Genomic DNA, 10634 nt, shown 5'->3' on the forward strand with positions numbered 1-10634 from the left:
GGACCTATTTTTAGAATGAATGTTTATGTTATTTGAAAAAATAATAAATTAATATATCATTATTATTAAATATAGAAATGACCCGACAATTTTAATTTTTGAGTCTAAAAGAAGGGAGCGCAAATTTTATAATTTTGAATGGATAATTTTTATATTTATTTATTGTTGAGATAGGAAGGTGGCTCATGCAACTAGTTTTAGTTGCTGAGATACACAATAAAATATTTCTTTATCTCACGTCAACTAGCCTTATATTAGAGTGGTTTTTTATATTGCCATAATTAATACTTCATTCGTCTTAGATTATTTTTTTTATATATATATTTCACTTATCGTGATGTCAAATTATATAATTTTTATTTGAGATTATATTGTTTAAATATATTAACATAAATAGAAGTATAGTTTATAATATTTTTTGTCAAATTTTCTATTATAGAAACTAATTTAAAATGTTCATGATTTGATTTAATTTAATTTAACTTCAAAGATTATTAAAATTAATTTTCTATAAACAAAAGTATCACATAAATTAACAAAGAAAAACTGTCGCACAACAATATCATGCTTAGCATCTTAGCTTAGTTTAGGGGTGGAAAAATAAATTCATTCAACCAATTCATTCAAGTTTGGACGAATTATTGACTGCCTATTTATTAACTCAATCTATTTTAGGTAAAACTCATTTCAACTTCACAAGAATTGAGTTGAGATGTATCTCAAATTGAGTCATATATTTTATTTTTTATTTTTTTAATATGTTATATTTAGACATAATGAAGAAAATAATAATTTTATTAAATACTACAAATTTATAAAAGAACAAATAAAATAATAAAAAAAACTTGACAAAATTTGAACTAATTGGATTTTTATAATCTACATTTTAGTCCATTTCAATTCAATCTATTTTAATTCAAATAACTCTTAAATGAATCAATAACTCATCTATTTATTAACTCAAACTCAATTTGATTTATTCAAATTAAACCCAATCCGTCTGACATCTCTAGCTTAGTTGGAAATGAAGATGACTTGCCAACTTGTAGCTTGCATTCTGTTCTGTTTCAACTAATTTCATTCATAAACTGAGGGGTTACTAATTGACTGACCATAACTTTTGACCCCAACAGTAATATTTGCAAAAAAAGTAATATATTTTCCTTTTCTAAAAGAAATTATATCAAGCATTTTTTAGTCCTAAAGAAAAGAGTGACAAATCATTTTATTTGTGTAAATCAAAATTTTACCATTCTCAACCAACAAGGAGTAATATTATGAAAAAATTACTCAGCCAAGCAAATATCTATTAATGTTTTATTAACATAGCTATAGTTTCATCTGATTATAAATCCTCAATATTATTTAGTGAGAATGACGGCACCCTCAAATCGAATTTGTATTACAATATTAAATTAAATGTATTGATTTTTTTTTCCTTTTTATACAAATTACACTTTTTTCTCATAGTATGACTCACTGATTTTTCTCTTAAAATTACTCAACTATATTCGAGTGACAAAGTACTTTTAATAACTTTGTTTCAATTGCAAGCTCTCTAATTTGAGTGACTTTATTCTGTTTTAAATTATTTGTTCTATTTTTATTTTTAGTTTGTTAAAAAATATTTTGTTTTTGTTTTTGGTAATCCTTTTAATTTTAACTTTTCATTCACATGTTTAAGATCATAAAATTAACAAACATTTTGATATATATTCTACATACCTTTAATTTAAAATTATAAAATTTTTAATTTTTTAATTTTGTATCAAATTAAAACAAAGAAAATAAGTACTAGTAATGTATTTTGTTGGTATGGCTCTCTATGTTCCTCTTTGGTCTCTATTTATGTGTACATACATCAATCTGTCGTTTTCGTGATAAGCCTAATTATATACTATTGTTATGGACTATGATAATTATTCTTTCACCATTTGAATAAGTTCTTTTTTTTTCAATAAAGGGAAAAGGACAAAATAGACTAAGGGTAATTATTTATTAAAACGGGCCAGAAAACTCCATACCCTGTACATATTTATTTACTTTTTTCAGTGGAAGAGGGAGTTTTTTATTTTTTTTTTCATACATAATTAAGTATTCATATCCCTTTCTTTTAATGGTGTTTACATTTTGTCAATTTAGACTAAGCCTCTTATAAACATGACACGTTACATTTTGGATTTGAATTAATTGTTGTTTATTAATTAAACAGCATCTAACCTAATTAGAATTTCAATAAAGTAATTGCTAGCACGACTTTTGTTTATTAGACTATGTACATATAAATGATTAATATTAAATCTTACCCCTTAAATTTCGGTGGTTGGGTCCCATATCTAGACCTTTAATCTATTTTCCTCTCTATTAACAACATATTAAGTATATATCCATCATCCATGAGAAAAATTGGAATATCATAATGTAGTAAATTAAAAAATCAGTATAGTTATTTAATTGAATAAAGTCAAAATTTAAAGTTTATATATTCAAAATTCTTGTATTTTTAGGTTATCAAGTTCTCAAGATAATTATAGTATTTAGCAACAAGCAATTTTTATTAAGAATTTGATACATTCCCTCTTGTTTGACACACAAATTATTTCTTTAAATTATTTATTATGGATCAGAAAGTTGTTGGTATTTTTTAAAAAAGCCATGAAAAATAATGAAAAACGGTTTTCTTGGTTTGTTTTGTTTTTCTTATAATTTCATGATGAAGAAAAAAAAAATTGTGACCGAAAGCGACAGACATGTGCAACCGCTAAAAAGTTGAGCAAAAATAATTCTAGAGACTTTTGTCCAACTTCTTAATTTTTTTTTAATCTTAATTAATATTTAAAGAATGGGTTAGGAACATATACAATTAAGGAAATAAAAATTTGGAAAGAAGAATTAGGATAATTTTTTTTTATTATATAGTAGTAGCTTAATTCGAATGAGGTCAAATATGGAGGTGCTAACTACTCAATTCTTCTACTGTTTTTGGTAGATAGAGAATATATCAACTTTTGATTTTCTAAAATTTTATTGGATAATCAACTCTTGGCCAATCATGATTTATCAAACAATTAAATGAATTTGTCAACATATGCCCTTTTTATTTTATAAGTACCTAATTAATTAAAATTTGTTTTCTACACCAGTACCTTTTATTATCTTAATTATCATGAAGTCAGCTGATGAAGTATATAAAAATAAATAAAGTATAATGAGTATGCAGCTTGGAGGTTGGGGCTAGGGGGTTTTGATGAACCTTTTTTTTAGGCAGAAAATTATTTTATATAGATACTATATATATCAATTTTTTTTATTATTTTATGCGTTTACGTTTTTATATTTTAAATTTTTAGTGAAAATTTTAATTTTTTGTGTGACTATGTGCATGCATATGTAGAGCTAGTGGAGAAGAATTCTAATGGGATACGAAAGATAAATTTGATGAAATAATTATAGATTGATGAAATAATTATGGGCAGCAAAAAACAATATTATGTCGATAAATTGACAGCAAGTTTTTTTTCCAGACGAACAATGAAAGTGACACTAGCTTATGTACATCTTTTAGTAAAACAAAATTTGATAATGATGTTTGTATAAATAAATAAAAATTAAAAATGAATCGAGAGAGTTCGAAAGAGCAGAAAAAAAATGAGATGATGTAGTAGAAAGTGTCATTGTCATTGTCATGGGATGTGAGTGTGGTTTCTTTAATTTATTATATTATAGTATATGGTAATTGAAATAGATAATAAAAGACGTATATACGCGAGGAAAATAAGTCAAATAAAATAATTTCACACTTATATTACGATGATTACATATTAAGTTGTTGGGGAAATTACAATCCAATGTCTTTGGATCATCTATTACCTTACCAATATATCCACAGAGTGTGTTATACTTTGTACTGAGGACATGATTGATGACCAATATCACGTAAAGATTGAGTCTAGGTAGAATGCAACACTTTTATGTATATATAGTGTATATGAATAAGTAGTGTTATACAAGAATAACCTCAATAAAACTCCTATGTAGAGCTGGCTAGGATTCAAAAAAGAACTCTTCCTAATCCATATGAGACAATACTCCTATATTGAGACATCATCTTAAATGGGGCTATAATTATGAATATTTACTTACAGTTTTTCTAATATGGTGGAAATTTATGCAAAAACAGCTAGAAGATCAGTTGAAGACCAACGGGACATACAAAATAATATCTTATTGTATATAGTTAGACACAATGCATATTCATCACTTTTCATTCATACTTGAAAATTTTGCTAGAGACAAGAGAGGTGATAATTAAGTTCTACAAAAATATAAAATTTAATTTCTATGTTATAGTTAATTAATAGCCACCAAAATGTTCAATGTATATCAACACAAAGCATTTCACATTTTATGTCGAATAAACAATATTCAGAGAAAGAATGTTTATTTTATGGAAATAAATGTATATTATATGACCACCATCTCTTAAAGTTTGTCAATGGGACCAAGTAACTTTAGCACAAGTAGCTCTTTAATCTTTTTACTAATTTTTTCCTGTTTAAAAAATTGACTAAACGAAAATAATAAAACATTAAATTTTTTGTCTCGGAGTGATGAAATTAAACAGCTACAAGCCGCCCAATAATTAGCATCTAAAGTTTTAATTCTTAAACGGTCAAACCTATTATGCTTTTATCGATACTACATTAATTCCAACATCTCGACTGTAACAAGACATCAGGTATGGAGTAAGATCACGTAAGTATTAAGAAATCAAGAATGTATTGAAATGGCCTATCATTTTGTTCGTAAGAAAGTGGTTAGTGGACAATTTTTTATTTAGTTTTCTAAATCCTAAACCCTAAACTCTAAAGTCTAAGGATCAGCTAGCTGATATTCATATCAAAGTCTTGACGAAATAGATTTTCTCTGATTTTCGCAGCAGGCTAGGAGTTATAGTTCCTCCAATCACTAGCTGGAGGGGAAGTGTTGAAGGGAGCTTGACGACTGACGGAACACGTCGAAGGAACAAGTCCATCAAAGCAGGATGACGAGTTTGAGTTTGAGTTAGAGTCATACTAAAACTAGACTACTAAATCCTAAGTTATGTACGACTAAGCGACTGAATATTATAGGAGCCTACTAGAATAAGATATTTGACTTGTAACACAATACTACTCATATAATTATTTGCATTGTAATAAAATCCTAGTATAACTAGAATAAGACTTTTTTCCTATATAAAAAACTTATAACTCAACATTATAATTAACAATACATCCTTAATCATACTAGTGATTTTGAATAGCAAATCATAAGTATTGAATGTCTTTTAGTTTCATTGATATAATATTAATTTAAAAATATTAATCGATTGAATCGATGCATTAACACTCTATAGATATATATATATATAATGACAAATTAATGTTGTAATGCTTCATGGTCAAATTTCTCAAGCCTTGACAATGAAACACACGTCTCTTCTTGAGCAAAACCATGTGAGCACCACATGGACTCTCCCTATATTACAAGCATGTAAATTCTTCCATGTCAACCTTTTAATTTAATGCAAAAAAAAAAAAAACTCCCATAACTCCCATGTGGGAAATCTCTATTTTTATCGATGTTGTGTTATGTAACATAATCTCCTTATTTATTTCTATTTCGTACATTTTTATTTTTTGTGCTTTGTACATAGACATAAATACATTACGACATGTCTATATTTAGCTATGTTTGAACTTCATTTTCATGAAAATGTCACTTGTCAAGCTAATTGCGCTATATTTTGTTGCTTAATTATATAGTCCACCAACCATTTTTTAGTTAAAGAACATGCATTGGGAGGAAAACATGAGCTGGCAACGGCAGCTAATATCATGTATTTAGAGAAAGAAAGACACAAAATTGACTGTTTAGTCGTATTTAATTAATTAACTAGCTGATGAGATGTATAATAGTTTACAAGGCGATGTCATATAGCTAGTCAGAGATGATATAATCATATACACAAAGAAATTAATCTATATAAGAACGGTATAATTATGCATAATCATTCTGTATATATGACATACTGATTGTACAATTATTATATGTGTATTATATTTATATTGAATACATGTTTGTATAAGTATTATACTTGGTATACACTTAATATACACTAATACAGATTTGTGCCACTTACGACTACGCGCGTAAATTTTGTTTGCCTCTTGACTAAAAGTCTAAAACTGTAAGCTTTCTTTTTTATTTTGTATTTGCATGCATTCTCAACCCAAAACACAATTAAAATAAATATAAACAATAATGATATATTTCTAAATATAAAATACATTTATTTACAAAATTAAAGGGTTTACAACATATGTAACTCATTAATGCTTGCATGGTAGTCTGGTAGACAGTCTACGTATATGGTCTTTTATAAATAATAACGACATATTTCTATTCATAAAATATATTTATTTACATAATTAAAGGGTTCACAACATATATAGATCACTATTGTTTGCATGGTAAACTGTCTACGTACATCACATTCTTTAAAGTATGGTCCTTCTTCGAATCCTACGAATGTTTTATATTTTATGCACTGAATTATTTTTTTACTGACATATACATCAGTAATCATCACCATGTTCTTGGGGGAGATTAAGAATTAGATATATGTTAAGATTCCTCCTAGATTATACAGTGACACTTCAATTTATAAATATTTAGTAAAAGATTTGGCATGTTGGTGGAAATAGGAGAATTGATTCATCCATCATTTGATGCTCAGGGTTTCTTATCACTATCAATAGGTATCTAATTAAATACATTATTTTAACTGTTATTTTGGATTATAATGTGATTTGATTCTCCATTACATAAGCAACACAATCCAATCATTGCAGGATTTGCTAAACACTCACACAGTATTGTCCTGTCCTGTATGTTTATGCTAATTTTCCTGTAACACAACCGAACATCACTTTTTTAATTTTGTGTTAAAAAAAATAAATCGCTGATTCAGAATTTGTTTTTTTTATGGGTTCTATAGTAATCTTAGTTATTGTGGGACAAAACAATGAAAATGACGAACATGCCCTTGAGATTCCTTAGCGGGTTTTGTAAATAAACAACATCTTAAAAGTTATGCAATGCATATTATTTTTAATATAACAAACAAAACAGTCAACAAAAAAGAAATACTAATATCAAGATAACCAATTCAGAATAACTAATCTCAATATAATTATTAATCATAGCATAACTTAGTTTCAAATCAAACGACCTTTAATGATTTGATGTATAGTTCTTCATTTATTTCATATTAATTTCTCTCTGCAATTATCCACTTAATGATATGATTAACAATGTTCCCTACACACTAGCATTAGATTGGGGAGTATAGGCATTCATGTTTAGCAATTGTAAGGACATACATGCATGTGCTTAATTATTTTGGACAAATGATTCTATATGTAATCAAAATATCTCAAAGTCATGTGCTTAAAAGCAAGGAACTTTGAATTATGGCCAAGAATATTTGACTTGTGATGTAATTAATTACTCACTACTCTTCACTTAGTCCAATACTTGTAGCTAAATATGTTGATATTGACAAATCATATCCTTTGCCTCACCAAAATTGATAAAAAGAAAGGGAAAAGATAAACTCTTTATCCCACTTTATTTAAATGGAAATATTAAAGGGACAAAACATAAAAGGATAAGTATAGAAGAAAAGTCTTTGACAAATAAATGTTGAAACATCTTTTATCATGTATTTGGTCTAGTTTTACAAATATACGTCATTATTAAACTCACTAAAAACACAAAAACAAATTAGAATTACCCGTGAGTTTCATCATTAAGTTGCTTGTAGCTAATAAACTTTTATGATAAAACCGTATAGCTACTCAATCACCAAATAGAATTAGTTATAAACTTCGATATTTAGCTATAAAATTTATTTATTATCAATTATTTTTGTAAAACATGGTGCCCGAACTCGTATTTGATGATCGGTGTGGCGATAGACTTGGTGTCCACAACTGCCTTGACATCACAAAATTACATAGAATAGGGAGGTAAACGTGATTTTCGTTTTTGTGTTTTCAAATGACAGAAAATTGTATAGCTGTTCAAATTAGGACATCTTGGTCATAAGACAATAGACATCATCCCCTATATATATAGAGAGAGAGAAGTATATCATGTCTTAAAATATAATTATGAATAGTAAATACAAGCACATAATTGTTATACCATGCATATAATTTTTTCCTTGCTATTTACATAGCCATGTTGATATAGAGAAGAAAATAAAATGAATAAGTAAACATACTATCATTAGTTATTTGATCCTAGGACAACCTAAAGCCAAAAAAAAAATGTTGTTCTCTTGCAATCAATTTGAATCTCATTCTTGATTTCATGAGGAAATTAAGGTCAAACAACACAAATCTCAAGCAAATTGCTTTTAATTCTTCGCGCGAGTATTCAATATTATAAATTTTACTTGTATTCAGACTTAAGATACATATTTCTGATTCATTCAGATATATGTACATTGAAAATATGAGGATTAATTTATGTGCAATTTGATCTAAATACATTGTATTGAAGTGGACTTACATGTATTTGACTTTTCGCGCCCTCTCTTATCTCGCTTTCATCTCTCCCTTTATATTTATATTTCAAAATGTATATATGTAGTATTTCAAATACATTTATCTTATGTGATGATGATTTGAAGATTCATTCGACAGATAAGGGTGTCTTGGTTGCCGAAACCGAGGTTGAATGAATCATTCCACCTGGCAACAGCAAAAGTGGAGCTTGGCACAGGTCAAAGGGGAAAGCAAGGAGGAATTCCACTTTGGATTCACATGTATATATATGATACACAGACTCTCTCACTTGTCTCTCTCTATGAATCTATATTTCAGAGTGAATATGAAAGCAAAAAATCATATATTTAGGTCATTAGGTGTATCGTTTGACTTTAAATCTACTGTAAATTATTAATTAGTAAAACAATATGTTTTTTTCTAAAAAATTATAGGAAAAATTAATAAATATGATAATGTTGTATAATTAAATAGTTTTACCAAAAATCAAAAGTATGAGCGTTTGTATCAATGATCCAAAATATGAGCACTTGTACCAATGACCCAAAATATGAGGTATCGAATCTTGGGCTGATTGTATGGAGCAACCCTGCTTGTCAAAGCCAGAAACTTGCATCTATAGCAAATAGTTCAATATGCAGAATGAAATTTTAATAAAAGTTAATTATAAAAAATTGAAAGTAAATATTTGACAAATATGTGTTCTATAAATAATATTTAAGTATAGTATTTTTTAACTTGATGATGATTCGATTAAATTATGTAATTAGATTCAATTACATCTAATTCTATTTTTCATGTGACTTTTCAAATAGACATTAAAGACTTACTCTTTTTAGAGATTCTTTTTTATCAAATAAACATAAAAAGAATTATTCGTCAGCCTAGATTCTTTACTCTTCTTATATTCGTGAAGCAAGAGCTTATGAGCCCATGTGTAGAAAAATATTTTCAAATGCTATAGGCGACTTAAATGAGCAATTATGTCCTTAAAAAGAATGCAGAAATTAATAATAGTAAATAGTTTTATATTTTAGCGTAGTTATGAATATTGAAAATAAAAGAGGATAAGTGGGCATTTTACCATATTTCATTGTCAAATTTTAAAAAAAGTATATTTGCTTTTGAAATGAAAAATGATATTAGAAAATCAGAGTTGTGTTTAGTTATGAATATAAATTGAAAGTTTTTATTTATTTTTTTGTGAGAAATTTGGAGTGAAAAAGTAAAAACACATTTTTGTTATTTTTGAAATTCTTGAGAAAAATTTCAACTTAAGTCAAATTCCAAAATATTATCGCCAAATGTATATTTCAGAGTTCAACTCTTAGAAAAAGTGAAAAAAATCATGGTCAATATCTGTTGAGAATGAGAACAACAAGAAGGATCAAATATGTGAACCTGGTTCTTATATATGTTCCCTAACCACTATTTTCGTGTAACCAACTTTTCAATAATTAGTTAGCTAGTTAGTTACGAATACCTGTAAGTTTGTTAGAATTAGAAAGTGTGATCAGATATCACAACTATTATAAATAGGAGATGAACAATGGGCTTACACAAGTTTTAGAATAACTTCTTCTTCTTCTTCTTCTTCTTCTTCTTCTTTACTCATAAATCTACAATATCTTTACATTAAAAGTAATCCTTCTTCCTATTGAACTACGAGTACCCAAGAACAGAAAACTCTAACAAAGAAAGATTACAGTCTTATGTACCTTATTATAAGTTGTTAAAAGTATATTTTCAAAATGATTAAGTATCAAAAAACTACTTAACGAATAGAGGCTGTAAGGACCCAAAAATGAATTAGGTGTAGATAGGGCCTAACACGTGTGTCGTGAGCTTATAAGTTTCTAAAATGTCTAATTATAATGTTTAGAAGCAGTGTGTGAAGTTTGCGAGAGTTTGGAGGTGAAACATCTAGTACGTCTGGAAACTAGTTGAAGTTGAACTAGTGTGTCGTAGTGTTTTGTAGTGGAGTTTTGGGTATTGTTTGAGGGTGAAATTTTGATG

The 10634-nt window shown here is 27.3% G+C and overlaps 1 long non-coding RNA gene across 1 annotated transcript; it reads left to right on the top strand.

Annotated features, from left to right (window-relative positions):
• The first annotated feature begins 1606 nt into the window (after positions 1-1606).
• On the top strand, positions 1607-9167 carry LOC112941838 (uncharacterized). Its single transcript, XR_003247488.2, has 2 exons — positions 1607-8075; positions 8757-9167. It is a non-coding gene; the product is annotated as an uncharacterized lncRNA (long non-coding RNA).
• The last annotated feature ends 1467 nt before the right edge of the window (positions 9168-10634 follow it).

The sequence above is a fragment of the Solanum lycopersicum genome, chromosome 7, assembly GCF_036512215.1.
Source record: "Solanum lycopersicum chromosome 7, SLM_r2.1".
NCBI lineage: Eukaryota > Viridiplantae > Streptophyta > Magnoliopsida > Solanales > Solanaceae > Solanum > Solanum lycopersicum.